The sequence below is a fragment of the Xiphophorus maculatus genome, chromosome 19, assembly GCF_002775205.1.
Source record: "Xiphophorus maculatus strain JP 163 A chromosome 19, X_maculatus-5.0-male, whole genome shotgun sequence".
In the NCBI taxonomy this organism is placed as follows: Eukaryota; Metazoa; Chordata; class Actinopteri; order Cyprinodontiformes; family Poeciliidae; genus Xiphophorus; species Xiphophorus maculatus.
The window spans coordinates 23,089,386-23,108,640 of NC_036461.1; positions in this window are offsets into that span (position 1 = coordinate 23,089,386).

Genomic DNA, 19,255 nt, shown 5'->3' on the forward strand with positions numbered 1-19,255 from the left:
TGGGTGTTGTACTGGAGGGAAAATGGTGCAGCACAACACCATTAGGCTACTTATTTTATTGAGCCATTTTAGAGTTTGTCGTTTTTAGGCTAACTCAGTGGGAACATGTGGCTTTATATACCAGTGTTGTGGATAAAATGATTCTGTATCTTTCCCCTACCTCTCTTATCTGCTCACATTGCTGCACGCTTTCATAACCACAACATGTATGAAGGGCAACAGTCTTCTATGTCACACATAACAAAAGCTGATTAAGCAGATCAGCACCTCTGAGCGAGGGTCCAAAATGAGAACATAAAAGCAGAACTACAATCTTTGCTTCACCCCTAAGGTGAGCTGAGTGAATCCCAGCGCTGGACGGTGAACGTCGCTCTGTATCCGTTTCATTAAGACGACATGTAACATTTGATCATTTTTGGCAAGTTATGGATAAAGTGATTCTGTATTTTTCCTCTATCTCTTATTTATTTACACTTCTGCTGCTTACCTAACCATAAAACATGAGACCGTCACCAGTCACATAAACCAAATGAAACCGATTACACAACCATTTAGGGAGCAGAACTCGAACTGCAACTTGTTCCATTTGTTCAACTTGTAACGTTTGATCATTGTTTTAAATTAAAGCTTGTTTTTTACTTAACCAAATCTCATTATGTCTCAACGTAATAACTTTCATTTTTCATTCATTGTTTACGGTTCATTCTGTCTTAGTAATTAGACAAGACTGTTGGGTTTTTGTTCCCTTTTGTGGGTTTTTTTTTGTTCTCCCTGTTGGTCTGTGGCTCCTCCCTTCATCCACCAGATGGCACCAGAGGCTGTTTTCCTGGAAGGGCGACACAGGTGGTTCAAGCGCACCTGTGTTTCATTATCCAATCATCCTGAGGTTTAAGAGGACCGGACGGTCTGCACTTCTTCGCCTGAGTGTTAGCCAGTAATGGTACTCTGAGCCCTCCTGAGTGTAGTGATGGTGAGATGAAGCCTCATGAGGCATTGAACCACTTGAGCCAACTGGTTCGAGAAAGGGTTCATTTCTTGAGGCTTCATGTGCACACAAAACCACCTACTGGCCAGGTGTATAATCACAGCCAGCTGTATCTTAACACGTGTGATGCATTGAATTTTTGTCTATTATGGCTCTTGGGAATGACGTCACAAAAGGTGTAGGACGAAATCATTTGTCTACATAAATTATGTATACACATATGTGTATAATAAAATATTGTTTGAATGTATCCTCTGTGTGTAATTATTCCCAAAATAGTAGTGTCATGTGATATGGCATGTTGTGTAATAAAGTTTTTCTGTGACTCTAGAAAAATGGCATGGGCTTAATCAGGCAGAGGACAGTGAAAGTGCTTGTGGAACTAGGGAGGGGGTAGTGAATAGGCTAATGCTTGTGTAACTTGGATGATTTCATGCATTTTTATTAAGAAACAACAATTTCTCCACAATTTTTTGGTTTCAAACGATTTCTCTTTTTTGACACTACATGGATGAGGTGTTATTATTGTACCCCAACTCCTTGGAGCACAATAAACACCTCACCTTTACAGAAAATAAGAAACAGTGAAAAATACAGTTCCTCATAAGCAAACCTAATGCATCTGCAAATGTTCAGTTCACCTTACCTTGTTAGGGCTTATCAAATCGAAATGTTCCCAAATAGGGGAAATCCTCCTCTTTCTCGCCGGCTCCATCCTACTCCTATCCTCGCGCTCCTAAATCTCCTATTATCTATCTATCTATCTATCTATCTATCTATCTATCTATCTATCTATCTACTAAACTCTCCAAACTCCAAACTAACTGTCTCAAACTAAATAACCACTATCCAAACTCTGCTATCCAAACTATCAAAACTCTATCCACTCTCTCAACTGACCGCAACTCGCCTACAACAACCCACATTTTGAATGGATCCTGTGGGGTTTCTAAAGCTGTCAAACCCCGCGCCAACATCTGAGCCACTTCCCGAAGCAGTCACGTGGTACAGCCAGGCAGCGAGGCTTCGGACGTCATCGTTTTCGGCTCCTCCCCTAAATGAAGCAAGCCTCGATACGCGCTTTACGGAAACGCCCCCTCCATTACTCGACACACGCCTCGAAGCCTCGGCACATCACGTAACATCACTACCTGAGTGTAATCTCTGAGCTTTATCCGAGAAGAACTCTTTGTAATAATCACTCTTGTTGCTTCCCTGTTCTCAGGTTTTTCCTCGTGACGCCGCGTGTTCTCCTTGAGAACAAAACATAACAAAACATGAGAAGACCTCGTTCTGGCTTTCTGTCTTGTCAGTACAATTAGACTAAATCAAGTTTGAAAAAATGACGGTACCAAACTAAAAACATATGATTATGGAAATAACATTGATCCAGACAGTGATGTATTACATGGAACTAACAATTGTAAATATTATACAGATAAACAGTTGTGGACTCTGATATTTTTTTCACTTATTCATTTTAATTGTTGAAGTCTTCATACAAATGTTGATAATATTAGTGAATATTTGAAATTATTTATAAGTCGCATTCAAGTAATAACATTGTCTGTGACCTTGTTAAATGTCAACAAAATGGGAAAGGTTATGTGCAGTGGGATCCTAATAAGTGATCATTTGCCTTTATTTATGGCTCATCACAGTGAAGTAAAAAAAACTTTTAACTTTACTGTTAAAAGTTTACTGCATGTTATGTCTAACCCCATGTTAGACATAACATGCTTTATGTCTAACATGACATCAAGCATGTCAAAACGGAGTGGGGTTTATGTGAAGGATGTGAATGTGACATGTGAAACATTCTTGTAGATTTATACATCATGATATGACAAGAATTGCCCAATTTTAGCATCTTGCAAAAATAAAAATATAAATGTAAAACCCTGGATGATCACAAGATTGTTAAAATCCTGCAAGAAGAAAAATAAGTTATATAAAGATTTTGTGGGCTGCATAGTGGCGCAGTTGGTAGAACTGTTGCCTTGCAGCAAGAAGAAAAGTTCGATTCCCGGCCCGGGGTCTTTCTGCATGGAGTTTGCATGTTCTCCCTGTGCATGCGTGGATTCTGGCGACCTGTCCAGGGTGAACCCGCCTCTCGCCTGGAACGTTAGCTGGACAAACGCACCAGCACCTCCCGACCCCAGTAGGGACAAGGTGTAAGAAAATGGATGGATGGATGGAGATTTTGTCAAATTTCCAACTAAACCTAGGGAAATGAAATACAAGGAATACAAAAACAAATTGACAATATTAATAAGAAAAGTTAAGGAAGATTACTATAACTTAAAGTTGAGAGCAGTGAAAGAGCAGAAAAATATTGGCCAAAGCAGGACTCTTATATATAACATACTATGCATCTCATAAACAGCAATGTTTTAGTTTTTTTCATTTTAAGTGGGGGAAATCACTTATATTGAAAGCAAACTAATGGAAGTTGCTGCTGTAATCTGATTCTTTTAATAAGCCATGTAACTTTCTATGATCCCAGATTTATAACAGGTGTAATACGGGTGTGTGGCCGGGGAGAGCACACCTGATGTTGCTCACAGTGGTCCTCAGTGTACTCAGGGAGCCTGTGTGTATGCCCAGACACATGAAAAATTAGAGGGAATATTGATTATAAGGTAGATAGCTTCAGAGATGAACTGGAAAAAACTGGACTACTCGACCGTAACAGCTCTTCAAAGAGGCTGGTGGAAAAAACCCAAAGATTTTGCACAGGAGTGATGTTGACTAGAATCAGTGTTGTATAGTAACGAAGTAAAAATACTTCACTACTTTACTTAAGTATATTTTGGAGTACTTCATACTTTCCTCGAGTATGAAAATTTTTGATGACTTTCACTTTTACTTCACTATATTTCCGAACTTAATTGCGTACTTTTACTCCGATACATTTTCAATGTGTGGTTTAGTTACTCGTTACAAAAAGGCGAGAGAGAGAAACAAAGTGTTTTGACCCCACCTACTGATTAGCAAGTAGCAAGTAGGCTACCGAACAAAGTCCGTAGCCTACTTGCCTGGGCTTGTTCATCACCACCAATAGGATACACCTGTTTCGCTTCTCCCATTAAACACAAAGCAAGTCTCGCAATCAGCAGCAGCCACATGGAGGAGGAGACGGAGACCACAACGACTGCAACTACGTTGGACACGGCTCCAGGGGAACCACCAGCTGGTGATGAGAGCCCCTGGCCTTATTTAAACACAATACACTCTTTCGTGGGTGTTAAAGATTCGTCGTACCGCATGCAGTTTATGTTATTCCTGCCCGAAGATGTGGAAATTCTATCTTACAAAAACTCCCCGTCCAACTTGAAGAAACACATCGAGGTAACGTCTTATGAAATGGTTATAATCCTCCTGTTTCAGTAACTATAGCTTGGTCACTAGGCACTACTGTGAAATCTTGAGCATAACGTTACCTGTATAAATGAACTTTGTTTGGCATTGTTTCAGTTCCATACATATTTAGCTTAGGCCTAATGTTGACTGTAGCAGGCTACCTAGACTCCTCTGTTCAAGGGGGTTCAGAAGCCATAGCGATAGCAATTTAGACTAAATTTAACGAATATAGGAAAGGCATGCAAGTTCAAAACCACAAACCATTAACATGTGCTACTCTTTAAAACTGGAACAATTTATTAGCAGGTTTAATTTTGCCTGCACTTGGTTGTGTACATTATTTTAAGTGTATTTGACAAGTTTACCAAAATTTAAAAAAAAGTCATTCAAACTGCATTTGCTTTGTTTTACTTTTTACTTGTACTTTTCATTACATTACTTGAGTACATCCATTTTTACAGTAATTTCCATACTTAAGTACAAGAAGTTTCAGATACTTTAAGACTTTAACTCAAGTAACATTTCAGTCAGTGACTTGGACGTTTACCAAAGTCGTATTTTGGAGAGGTACTTGTACTTTTACTTGACTCTGAGATTTCAGTACTTTATACAACACTGTATTCTAATGTATATTACTTTTATTTGAAATAAATCTATTTTGTTTGTCTTTTGTGTCATTTTGATTTGAAACACCAGTAATTATTGGCTTAACATTTAAATCTATTTATTTAGTAAATAACACAAAGAAATTCTGGTCGTTTCTTCTTCTCTGGCTTTACAAACCAGAGAAGAAACAAGCAAAAAAAAAAAAAAAAAAACATTTCTACTTTTCATATCCATTTTTCTTTTAAATTACCAAAATTTGACATTTTAAAATAGTTTTTACTAAAAAGCTCCACCGCTTTCTGGGTTTTTCATAGATCATGTAAAGGAATATTTTTGGAGAATCTCAACAGAAACCGGAGACATTTCAGCAGAATGAAAGCAGACTTTGAATCTTCAGCTAGCATGCAGCGTTAGCAGAGCAGCACGTCACACAGCCATGCAACCGCAGCAACAAAGCTGCAACAACACACTGCTGCAACTCCTACACACTCAGGGCAAAGCAGCGCGGGCCTGACGCTACATGGGAAGCGGTGTGTGTGTGTGTGTGTGTGTGTGTGTGTGTGTGTGTGTGTGTGTGTGTGTGTGTGTGTGTGTGTGTGTGTGTGTGTGTGTTGGGGGGCAGCAGGTATAAGCTCACCTTGAGCCCTCAAGTCTCCCGTTTCTCTCAAACTCGGTTGAGACTCTGAGGCGCCGTGAGAAAATTCACACGGGGAGTCAGGGGAGAAGAAAACAACAAAACAGATTGTGGATTGTGCACAACACAAATCATTTCTCATCAATTTCAGTGAATGGAAGAGAAAAGAAAAGAGAAATAAAGTGTGTGACGGAATACGTTAGCGACGGTGTGAGCCACCACCAACACTGCTCAGTGACGTGAGCAGTGAGCTCACTGCTCACGTCACTGAGCAGATGAAGCGTTTGCTGCCTCAAGTTAACGTTAGCTTCCAAGTCTCACTTTCTTACAATGTAATGTTATTTAATTGCATTTCACAAATTACTTCAGGAGCATAACGAGGTGCAAAGCGTTTGCTAGCATGAGCTATTTTCACAAAACCCTTCAAAGGTGAACGTTGAACGTGTTTGGAGATTTGAGGACATGAGCTAATTCAAGCGACACCGGTTTCCTTGACCGGTGGTTCCGTTTGGCCAGCAAAATAGCCGCTACAAACTCAACCCCTACCTTCTCCGAAGCTTGACTTTTTTGGTTCAAACTAGCTTCAACCAGTCTGCATTTCTACGTCAAATAAATGCCGCTTTTAATCCCGCTGGAAGTGACAGCTACTGCGTTCATGGGCAACGCACGTGGTGTTGTTTTCAACGGAAGTGACGTGAAAAGGCCCAGATGATGATCACCCAGCGACGAAAGACGCCGGGTGATCGTATGCTACGTATGCTTCTCTTACTAGTCAGTGGAGAACGGCGGTGACGTCAAAATGCTAAGGGATATATTAATAGTAGCGCCATTCTATAGCGGGCTGCACAGTGGCTCAGTCCGTAAGGTTGTTGCCTTGCAGTCGGAAGGTTGTGGGTTCACTTCCCAGAACTACTGCAGGAGTTTGCATGTTCTCCCTGTGCATGCGTGGGTTTCCTCCGGGTACTCCGGTTTCCTCCCACATTCCAAAAACATGACAACAAGGTAAGAGTTCATTGGTCACTCCAAATTCTCCCTAGGTGTGAGTGTGTTCCCCTTAGATAGAAATGGATGAATGGAAAATAAATTTTTTTTTAATGATTTATGTTAATCGCCATATAGAGACCTAATAAATTCAGATGCTTTGACTCGCCAGTAAGCGCTTTGCTCTCCTCCCACAGAGCCTCCTTCCCACTTTTTTGCCAGGTGACTGTTGAGGAGTTTGTCCATGGACAAACAGCAAATAGGAGCTTTGTTGGGGGTTTTTCTACGGCAAAATTAATAACGAATCAAAAGTTATTCAGTTCTTTTTGCTTCATTTGAAAAATATGCACAATTTGATGAATCGTTTTTTCCCATTGTGAAACCAACTTTCTTTTAGCTAAGGCTAGGCTAACAGACATTAAGGGTGTGAGAAGCTTCTTACCACAAGAAGGATAGATCAGCGATTAGTGCGTCGTTAGGCGCATCATTCAAGAGCGCATTAGTACGCGGCTGGCGAGCAGCGCCAGCAAACAGCGAGGTGTGAACCGGAAGGAAAACATGATGTCTACCAGGTGAGGGCAAGTACACCCAAGTACACCTCGCTGCAGCAAACAGAAAGGGGCGGGGACGGACCACTGTCAGTCTCATACCTTATATGGAAATGTGACTATTTCATTCCGGAAATGAAGGGGGCGCTAGTGACACTATTTCCTGTACCGACCTTGTTATAATAATTATACTAATAATAACGTATTTTATTTGTCAACGCCTTTTAAAACACCCAAGAAGACTTTCAACATTAAAAATACAAATTAAATAGTAAAGAAATGGCTACAAAACGTGATATGTCACGCGGTATGTCTGTCACGTGGTAAGTTACTCTTTTATTTTCAAATCATTATTAAATCTTTATTTAAAATGATATTAGTAACAAACAATCTAGAATAAGCAACAATAAGGAAACATTATGGAGATGTATTTATCTATCCTTACACCCAATCTATCTCAAACAAAAGTAATAAAACATGAATCAGATCAATATTTTGGAGACAAATGTACATGACATTAAGAGCACATTTATCCATCCATTAATTATCATGAATTATCCCTATAGTTGGGTCATGAGGGCTGCTGACCCTGGACATATCGCCTATTCATATTATTAGTTGAAAATGGTCTCAAAACAACAACATTGTTGGTTTTTACCACATGGGATAGTTTATCGTCTGACAATACATTCAAAGTGTTTAATCAGTTTTTGTTTTGTTGTGTTTTTTCTTCAGGCGGTGCTGCATCTGTGGGTCATGATTGTTCTTCTAACTTACACACCGGAAATGCACGGCAGCCCTGACGGAAGATAGAAGGCAACCGGAAATTTCTAGATTTTTCTGTGGCCTGCAACGTAAGGAAGCTGCTGGAAAATGGGCCCTGGGACCCGACTCTCCCTGTTTTCCACACACAATGCTACGAACTGAAGGCATTTGCTCGCTTTTCTTGTTGGTTTCTTGGGCTGATGGCCGAGAGCTGCAGTGAGTTTTAACATGAATACAGAGTGGTTATACTGTGTTGGTTTTGTTGTCCACGTTAAACTTTCCTTCCGTTGTACTCTTAAGAGATTGTATGCAACACTATGTAAAAACAAAGGATGTTAATAAATATGCAAGAGGAGAAAACGTTGCGTTATTTCTTGGTGGTCCCTAAATTCACCCAAACCAATCGTTCTGGTTGCAGTGCTTTTGCAAAAGCATTCAGTCATTTTCACATTTTGTCTTGTTACAATCGCAAACCTTTTTTTTTTTTTTTTTTTTTTGCATTTTACTGGAATTTTATGTAACAGATAAATGCAAAGCAGCACTTAAATGTGAAGTGGACGTATGAAAATGTCAGCATTTCAGACGGTTGGGAAACAAATACATCATCATCATCAAATGTTAACTGTTAGGTTTATCGTTTAGGAAAACTGGAAAAAAAAAGACTAAAATCAAAAAGATTCATGTACTGCATGGCTTTATGGCTTTTCTTTTTGTTTCATAACTCGGCATGGTGACTTAAAGGTTTGTAGCTTCTGTCTTGGTTCTTTGTTGACCACTGTGTAACGGTCAACAAAGAACCAGACTTAATCATTTTATGTTTTGTTTTTTTCGGGTGTTTTTTTTCATATTTCTCAGTCGTTGCAAAAATATTTCAGCCAAACTCTTATTGTAATAGATTATTTTGCCGGTAATGTCCGTCTCGTGTCTTCATGCCGGGCAGCTGGACGGTGTTGCTGGTGAAAGCCGTCCTGACTGGCGCCGTCTCTCTCTGCTCACTCCTCCTGTTTGTCACTCTGGTTCACAGCAACTGAAGAAGCAGCAGGCCGTAAAAAAAAACCTTCCACAGTCTCGACTCAAACTGGAGGAAAGGTTTTCATAAGTCAGAGTCAGAGCTGTGAAGCTTCAAAGGCCATCGGTGTTGGCTACTTGGAGTTGACCGACTTGATCCACCAACTGGTTCAGCTTCCAGTTCTTCCAGTTTGTTTCATTGGTTATGAGTCCATGAGGAAAAAGAGCGTTCTCTGGGTAACATTTCTACCCAACCCTTCAGTGAATCAGTTGAAGCAAAGGGTCGAAGGTCAACATCAGGAAACTTCTTCAGTGTGACTGGCTTGTGTTTGTTTTTAAGATGTGAATTGTGTATTTATGTAACTACAAATGAATTCACACTAAAAAAACATTTCTTTTAAACCTGTTCTCCAGTTTGTGCTTTGATCAGTTATGAAGTTCTATTAAAAATGTGGGCGTTCCTTTAATATATAATGTTTCCAGAAATGATTATGGTTAAAAATAAAAAGACTCCAGAAATAACAGATTGAAAGAAGAACATTTTATTCAACTCAAGAGTTACAGCACTGATGAATTTTGTGTTATGGAGCATTAATAATGAAAACAACAACAAATAGAAAACAAATCTGCCTTCTAACTATTTATTCTGACGTTTTGTTTTGGCTCTTGAATAATCAGAATCTCGTCTCCAGCCAGGCACCAGAAACCTCGCTGTCCGCTTCTCGAGTCATTGATGTTTTGATTGACAGGAGAGTTGAGCTGAGGAAACAGAAGAACAAATTTGAGAAACGCCGAGTCCAACGCACGTCAGTAAATGCTGAAACTTTTCTGAGATGTCTCAGCAGCTTCACTTTCTGCTCACCTACCTGTTACATCCAGAGTAATGGTGCCAGGTGAGGTCCATCTCCCCAGCGGTCGGTCTGCCTCAAACCTGTCACAACGGGGGGGAATTGAATGAGAATTGTTTACTGCACTGTATGTATAAAAATGTTTTAGCGTTGCTCACTGTAAATAAACTTTTTGCACGTTAAAATTTGTTTATTTTTTTGCTTATATGATCTAACAGGAAGGAAAATCAAGGTTTCAATTCTTGAATAATTAAGAAAATAATCTCAACTATAGAATGGCTGAAAAGTTAAGGTTGTAAAAAAATGTATTTAGTACCAGCAGATGGTGTGTAAACCTGGGGCCACTGGATCGTCTGCCTTTTTTGGCAGGCAGAGTATTTTCGTTTTAGTCCTCAGTCCTCTCTGTCTTCTCTCGCCTGATTGGTCCAGTGATGCTGGCGAATCATCACATGATCAGACACACATTCCTTAATCTCTGTCTAAATCACGGATTATTGGAAGAGACTTTCTGATCAAGTCATAATCATGACCTCACCATTTATAAAATCTACTAGAACCAGTAGATCAGCAGGTCCTCTGCTCTATTCCTGATCCTCCTTCCATCAACACAAGCTCTGCTGTTATGAAAGGACTCAGTAAAAAAACACACACACACAAAACAAAAGTGTCAGTGAGGAGAAAGTACAGCAGGAAATAGGAAATAGATTTGAATATTGACCTCGACGTTCTGTGTGTTGAACATTTTTTGTTGTGTAAAAGTAAATGTTCTTACTTTTTTTGTCAACTGGGTTCTCTTATCTTCCTCCACCTGACTGGTGGTGTTGAAGGTGGAGGATTACAGGCGGTGCTGGTCTTCTGCTTTAATTGTTGGTCAACTCATGTCATGTGACATGAGTTGATGTAGAAATGAAATCCAGAGAAAAGACAACAGGGTTAACAAATAGAATATATGTGGACAGAAGGAAGAACAATTTTGAAATTTGAGCTCAATTTCATCCATATTTAAAATGAAAATAAGTTTTCTTACTTTTTTTGTCAACTGGGTTCTCTTATCTTCCTCCACCTGACTGGTGGAGCTGAAGGTGGAGGATTACAGGCGGAGGAGATCCAACCTGGGATGATCAGAGAATCAGAAATCTGAGAAGTCTGAACTTGGGTCGGGAATTTTTTTAATGTCTATTCTTCTTTTGTGATTTTTCTGTGTTGTAACACATGAACATGCTATTGGCCATATAAACTATTTGTTTCATGAGATTAATAGTTTATCTACATAAAACTTTACTCCACATGCTCTCCATTTCCTTTCCTTTGATCCTGTTCTCTAGTGTCTCTCTGAATAGAAGCTCTTAATTAAATCCTTCAATCATAAATTATGTCTATGTTCTCCTTTGTCTTCTAATTTCTTATTGTCCTGATGCTTTAATTTGGTTTCTGATACAACGTATTGTCAGGCAAGCATTCCTTACTTAATGTAAATTTTAACTCTATGTGGTTGAGCACTTTGTAAATTACTAATAACTTCTATTTCTACTTTTATTTAGTAAAGCTGATGGTCCCCACCACCAGCAGGAGGCAAGCAGTATCATGTGAATGTGGAAAAACTTACAAGCAGTGTGAAAAACAAGGGGTCCAGAAGGACAGGAACCACATGGACGACGACGAAAGGATCCAGCGATGAGCAGCTAAAACCTGAAAGATTAAAACCTTGGAGAGTGGATTAGTGGAGGAACAGAATAGAATAATTTACTATATTGGAGAGCACCGCGTGGGGAAGAACCGCTATTTCACCCTGAAACATGGGGAAGGTGAGAGGAAGACACAAAGACGAAGAAAACTCCGGTGCAAGGCGCTACCTAAGGCTTCCTGAGTCCTGCCAGAATCCTCAACATCTAAAATGCTACATCTAGCAGCGGGATAAAGAAAAGCCCCGGTGCAAGGCGCTACCTAAGGCTTCCACAGGCTTGCTAGAAATCCATTGGCTTTAATAAAACAACAAAAAAAAAAAAAACAGAGAAATGATGATATGTCCTAATGTGACTTCCCACATAGGTCCTCAGTTTTTACGGATCCCAATCTAATCAGAGTCACTTGAAACGTAGCGATGTCTAAACCACACGTGTCTGGAACTCGCTCTTGCTGTAGTTCCACCAGATGTTGAAGGTGTCGGTTCCTCTTCTATGAACTTTTCAGTCTCCATCCGGAAACGGAAGTCAGGGGATGACAAAGTTGGATTTTCACGGTGTGTTGATGGTGAAGGACTGAAAACGCGGGGTGACAAAACGGGATCTTCACAGTGCGTCGATGGTGAGGGACTGACGTCAGGGGATGAGAGAAAAAGATCCTCTGGCATCGTCCCTCGTGAGGGACTGAGGACAGGGGATGACAAAACAGGACGTTTACGTGGCATTCTATACGAGGGACTGAGGACATGGGATGACAGACCGGGATCCCCACACGCTGTCCTTGGTGAGGGACTGAGGATAGGGGATGACAGACCAGGATCCTCACACGACGTCCTTGGTGAGGGACTGAGGACAGGGGATGACAGACCAGGATCCTCACACGCTGTCCTTGGTGAGGGACTGAGGATAGGGGATGACAGACCGGGATCCTCACACGACGTCCTTGGTGAGGGACTGAGGACAGGGGATGACAGACCAGGATCCTCACACGCTGTCCTTGGTGAGGGACTGAGGATAGGGGATAACAAAACAGGAAGTTTATCCGCCATTCTATACGAGGGACTGAGGACGGGGGATGACAGACCAGGATCCCCACACGACGTCCTTGGTGAGGGACTGAGGATAGGGGATAACAGAATAGGATCTTCATGGTCTGTCTTTCGGTATGGAATGAACAGAGGGGTTGACGGAATGGGCTCGTCCTCCCATTCTTTACCATATCTCCATGCCATCCTTCTGCCGATACTTTGAAGGACCTCGTCCCAAATGGGATCTTCATTATACTACTGTGCCGTCTTGGCTGGGAGCTCCTCTTCAGCAACAGTGTCTCTAGTCCTCTTGGCTGGGGGCTCCTCTTCAGCAACACTGTCCCTGGTCCTCTTGGAGGGGAGCACATCTTCAGTTTGATTCTCCCTGGTCTTCTTGGCAGAGGGCTCCTGTCTAGCATCATCACTATTCCTGGCCCTCTTGGCTGGGAGTTTCACTTCAGTAACACTGTCCCTGGTCTTCTTGGCAGGGAGCTCCTTTTCAGCAAGAGTGTCCTTACTCCTCTTGGCTGGGGGCTCCTCTTTAGCAACAGTGTCCCTGGTCCTCTTTCCTGGGGGCTGCTCTTCAGCATCACTGTCCTTTGTCCTCTTTCCGTTTATGCCAGTCACAGATGTCGCATGAGTCACGTCCTCTTTCGAACCTACCCGATCGCTAGGCTTGGATGGTGTGTCATCCTCCTTCGCATCAACCACCTTCTTTGGAATTCTAATGGCGCGGCAAAAAGTCACTAAATTTCTCCAACCTGCCAGAGGTTGTGGCGAGGCACTGATAGGAATGGAGTCCTCTGGACGCGAAATGGGCTCTTCCGGTTTGTCAAAGCTGGAAGGAAGCACTGTACCAGAACTAAGCTTTAATGGTGGGTTGTCCTCCTTCGCAGCATCCACCTTCTGTGTAATGCTCCTGGTGCGGCCAGACGTCAAAGAAGCCCCGTCCTCTTCCAAACCTACCTGATGGTGTTGCGAGGTACCAATAGGTCTGGAGTTCTCTGGACGCAAAATGGGCTCTTCCGGTTTGTCAAAGCTGGAAGGAAGCACTGTACCAAAACTAAGCTTTAATGGTGGGTTGTCCTCCTTCGCAGCATCCACCTTCTGTGTAATGCTCCTGGCGCGGCCAGAAGTCAAAGAAGCCCCGTCCTCTTCCAAACCTACCTGATGGTGTTGCGAGGGTACCAATAGGTCTGGAGTTCTCTGGACGCAAAATGGGCTCTTCCTGTTTGTCAAGTCCAGACGTGAATTCAAGTGAAGTAGAAGGAGCCGTGTCTTCTTCAGGCTTCTCAGCTACCCCAATGTCTTTTATGTATTTGAAATTTGGGGGAAGAATCTCAAGAATCTCAGAGCGCAGCGACGCAGCAGTGCCACGGTCCACAGCGGAGCTCAGCTGATCAAGCTTCGATTTGAGATGTTTCAATGACTGTTCAAGCACTCCTATGCCCCACAGGAATTTAATGTTTGGTGCAAGGACCTGGACAATCCGAAGTCTGGAATAAAAGTCATCCTGGTCTTCATTATTAGCCTCGTCTTCACTGGAGCTGGTAGTAGAGCTACCGCTGGAGCTAGTAGTAGAGCTACCGCTGGAGCTGATAGTACAGGCATTACCTACCTCATCTTCACTGGAGGTGGTAGTAGAGCTACCACTGGAACTGGTAGTACAGGCATTACCTACCTCATCTTCACTGGAGGTGGTAGTAGAGCTACCGCTATAGCTGATAGCACTGCTACCACTGGAGCTGGTAGCACAGTCCACAGACTGCGGAGGTGAACTACACCTCAACCCCTCTCCGTAGTCTTCAGAAACCATGTCGGTTTCATTTGACCACACCTTACCGTGTTCCTTACCATTGTCTGGAAGTCCCTCCAACTTTGGGGATCCATCTGCTGGAAGCGCCATGGTCTGAGCTGCAAAGGAAAAAACAAAGCAAAAAAAGCTATAATTCAGGATCTAGACCTTCACAAAAGTCCAAAGCAATGTTTTGAGGGAACTAAAATACCAACAATACAATAACCCAGGTTTGTGAATGTGTTTGTTGTTCTTGAATATATTTAATTAACAATATTATTGCTATGCCATTGTATTTGATTATACAATAAAGACGGGAATTAAGAGATAAAACAAATATAGCTTATCTTTAGTCACAAAAAACAGCAAAAAATACAATTTTACATAAAAACCAGAACACACTCTAAAACTCAATGATCAAACATGTATGGAGCATCGCCACTCAGACAAACAAACTTGCAGCTTCATCTTGGTACCAATCAATCATTAAAGACAACAAATCAAATTTAGACTTATTGGCAATTCATCCCTAACCATAAACTATTAAACATTTGGAAACATAAATTAAAGAGCTATACACTGTGTTTAGAATGTCTTAATAGCTACTGAAACACCTGTAATCTTAGACTGTGCCATAAGTGTGAATGAAATAAGACTGCAACAAGTTACTCAGTTTACCTTTATATAACAACCCATCCTCACAAATCTTTGATGCTCAGGTACATTTGATCATTCTTAACAATAGCCAGGGATGAGATATGTGATCCATTCATAATTATTACACTTAAATCACTGCTTACACAACTTTAATACTTTAAAAGTATCAAAGTTTAGAAATATATGTTTCCAATTGCATTTGTAAATTACCAAAATGTTAATTCTAGTTAATCAAACTAAATTCCTTTGAGCTCCACAATTTTTCACAATCACAAAGACAGCAAGTCTGACACCTCATCAGTACTACCTTCATACTCCCACATATAGCCAACAGCAGAAATGTAAACCTGTAAAATTAATTAAGTTTAAAGACTGGGGATCTAAATAAACAGGCCGACATAAGTGGCCTTTCCTCCGTTTCCAGGGGCTCCCTCCTACAAAAATAAAACTGTTTATTTGGTTTAGAAATCCATATCCAGTGTTAAAATGGCCATTATATTTTGTCTGGAGATAAGCCAGACAAAATCATTAAAATAATAATCTGCATCCCTTATGTGTGCATGATGCCTCAAAGTCTTATTGTCTATACACGATTCATTGCCTACTAATGTTCTATCATTAACAAACACAAACACACACTTATAATGCTTATTACTGGGGCAACAGTGGTAGAAGTTTGCCCTGCAATGGTCCGCCTCTGTCGTTGTGTCCTTGAGCAAGACACTTCTCCCACCTTTAGCTGGAGTTTATTGCTGGCACGATATAACATCTGTGGCTACAATCCATTAGCTTAATATCATCAGTGTGTGAACGTGTGCATGAATGGAAATTTTATGCAAAGCGTCTTCGAGTGTCCTAATAAACCGCTAGTCTGATGTGATTACCATGGAAACCAAGTATGTTTGTCAGGGCATTTTTCAAAAAAACAAAAGTAAAGGCCAAGAATTGGACAGAAATCTTATTGTTTTTTTTTTTTTTTTCAAACCAGCATAACAATTTTTCTCAAACACTAGTGTTCATATCCCAGACATTTATCCACAAATGTCAATAAGCTCACACATAAGTCACAAAACAATTTAAAATTAACTCACAAATTTGTTTCAGCCCACAAATGCAAGAGACCTATTAAAGCTATATGCTTTAAAGAAGTCGTCAAAATTTCAAAGAATTGGACACCAAAGTCATCAAACCTGATACTCTTAGATTAAATATCATCATTTTTGTTTTTTCAAATCAATTCATGTTTCCTGGCTATGCTAAAAATAATAACAATAATAAAAAACAGATCAACATGTCCGTTTCTTGAAAAAATAATGAAATTAAACAATTAAAGTATAGACTATCATAAAGGTAAATACTATTTTTTTGAATGTGTTTTAAAAATAATGTTAAATATTTAACGTATTTCACTTAGCGTATCCATGGAAACTGAGTGTTTATCATGGCATTTTTCAAAAAATAACGGTCAAAACCTAATGTTAAATATTTAACGTATTTCACTTAGCGTATCCATGGAAACTGAGTGTTTATAATGGCATTTTTCAAAAAATAACGGTCAAAACCCATGCTAATTTTCCAGAAATTTAACATTAATTTAACTGATTTGACTATAATTAAGTAAAATACATATATTTATTAAATCACTACACCACAGTTTAACATTCCTGACATTTCCAGCGAAATCCAGTTAAGAAAAAGCCTCATTAGTTAAGAACGATCTATGCTAGCAAAGAATGCTACTAGTCTTTTTTTTTCTACAGCAGTCAGTATTTCTTTACAACACACACACACACAAAATAAACTAAACAAGTCACTAATGTCTTAGTAATAACTTGCTTTCGTTTATTAAAAAATAAAAGAGCAATTTTAACCTTCCAGCTGGTCACCCTGTTGGTGCTTCTCCTGGCCAGGAACCGTCTTTCGCAGGTTTCTTATCCACGGGCTTCTTCAGCAAGTGCGTATTTCAGCAAGCGCTTCTTTAACAAGTTTTGCACAGCAGACTTTTCAACAAGCTCAAACCTTCCGAGGCTGTAAAGGCTCCTTCAGGCGTCTCTCTCAAAAGTCCCGTCGCAAAGGGGAAAGAACTCAGAAGGTCAGCGTCATTTATAGGCTTGAGGACGCTAACGTCGTTTCCATGACATTCATTGACGAACGCACGCACTGGTGCGTCAGAGAAATCGGACTACAAATAATGCAGGAAATGCAAGTATCGCGTTGTCTTGTTCATCACTCCGTATGCTGCCACCTACTGGCCAACCAGTCTAAGTTCACAATGACATTTTTAAAACTTACACGACTGATGTGACATAATATTTCTGCTTTCATTATTAACTATGTCAGCTTCGGACCTTCAAATGGGGAAAAACTTCTCTCTGTCGTAAAGCATGGTTTGGAAGAAAAATTCAAAATTCAATTCAAAAATACTTTATTGATCCAAAACAGGGGTCACCAACACGGTGCCCATGGGAACCCGGTTGCTAACGTAGTCAGTCGAGAACGGCGGTGACGTCAAAATGCTAAGAGATATATTAATAGTAGCGCCATTCTATAGCGGGCTGCACAGTGGCTCAGTCCGTAAGGTTGTTGCCTTGCAGTCACAAGGTTGTGGGTTCGCTTCCCAGCCTTTCTGCATGGAGTTTGCATGTTCTCCCTGTGCATGCGTGGGTTTCCTCCGGGTACTCCGGTTTCCTCCCACATTCCAAAAACATGACAACAAGGTAAGAGTTCATTGGTCACTCCAAATTCTCCCTAGGTGTGAGTGTGTTCCCCTTAGATAGAAATGGATGAATGGAAAATAAATTTTTTTTTAATGATTTATGTTAATCGCCATATAGAGACCTAATAAATTCAGATGCTTTGACTCGCCAGTAAGCGCTTTGCTCTCCTCCCACAGAGCCTCCTTCCCACTTTTTTGCCAGGTGACTGTTGAGGAGTTTGTCCATGGACAAACAGCAAATAGGAGCTTTGTTGGGGGGTTTTCTACGGCAAAATTAATAACAACGAATCAAAAGTTATTCAGTTCATTTTGCTTCATTTGAAAAATATGCACAATTTGATGAATCGTTTTTTTCCCATTGTGAAACCAACTTTCTTTTAGCTAAGGCTAGGCTAACAGATATTAAGGGTGTGAGAAGCTTCTTACCACAAGAAGGATAGATCAGCGATTAGTGCGTCGTTAAGCGCATCATTCAAGAGCGCATTAGTACACGGCTGGCGAGCAGCGCCAGCAAACAGCGAGGTGTGAACCGGAAGGAAAACATGATGTCTACCAGGTGAGGGCAAGTACACCCAAGTACACCTCGCTGCAGCAAACAGAAAGGGGCGGGGACGGACCGCTGTCAGTCTCACACCTTATATGGAAATGTGACTATTTCATTCCGGAAATGAAGGGGGCGCTAGTGACACTATTTCCTGTACCGACCTTGTTATAATAATTATACTAATAATAACGTATTTTATTTGCCAACGCCTTTTAAAACACCCAAGAAGACTTTCAACATTAAAAATACAAATTAAATAGTAAAGAAATGGCTACAAAACGTGATATGTCACGTGGTATGTCTGTCACGTGGTAAGTCACTTTTTTTATTTTCAAATCTTTATTAAATCTTTATTTAAAATGATATTAGTAACAAACAATCTAGAATAAGCAACAATAAGGAAACATTGTGGAGATGTATTTATCTATCCTTACACCCAATCTATCTCAAACAAAAGTAATAAAACATGAATCAAATCAATATTTTGGAGACAAATGTACATGACATTAAGAGCACATTTATCCATCCATTAATTATCATGAATTATCCCTATAGTTGGGTCATGAGGGCTGCTGACCCTGGACATATCGCCTGTCCATCGCAGATTAAGAAAGAAAACAGATATAAACAAATGAAGTTCAAATAATATATTTTGATGTTGTGAATGGTCCTCTTAAAATAAATATGTTACAATCTAAACTATAATAGCCTCTGGCTTATTAAATAAGAACTAGATGGAAAAGAGGTTTGGTCTGTAAAACATTTAGTCAACAATTTTGGCCAACTTAGTACGTCCATTCACAGCGCACTTTTGTTGCTTATTTGCCAAATATTTTTCTTATTATTCACATTATGAATATAATTTACAAACAAACCAAAGGACTTCTGAACTTCTAGCACGTGCCATTCCGAAAACTAGAATATTTTTGGTTGCAGGTGACCTGGCTCAACTATTATCATTGTTTACCATAATGTCTCATTGGAAACTTTTGCTATAAGGACTCCAGTTCAACCAGTAAACTGATTGGTGTCCCACTATTCCATTTAGAAATTCCATATCAATTCTACCAATTGCAATCGATTCATAAAATAAAG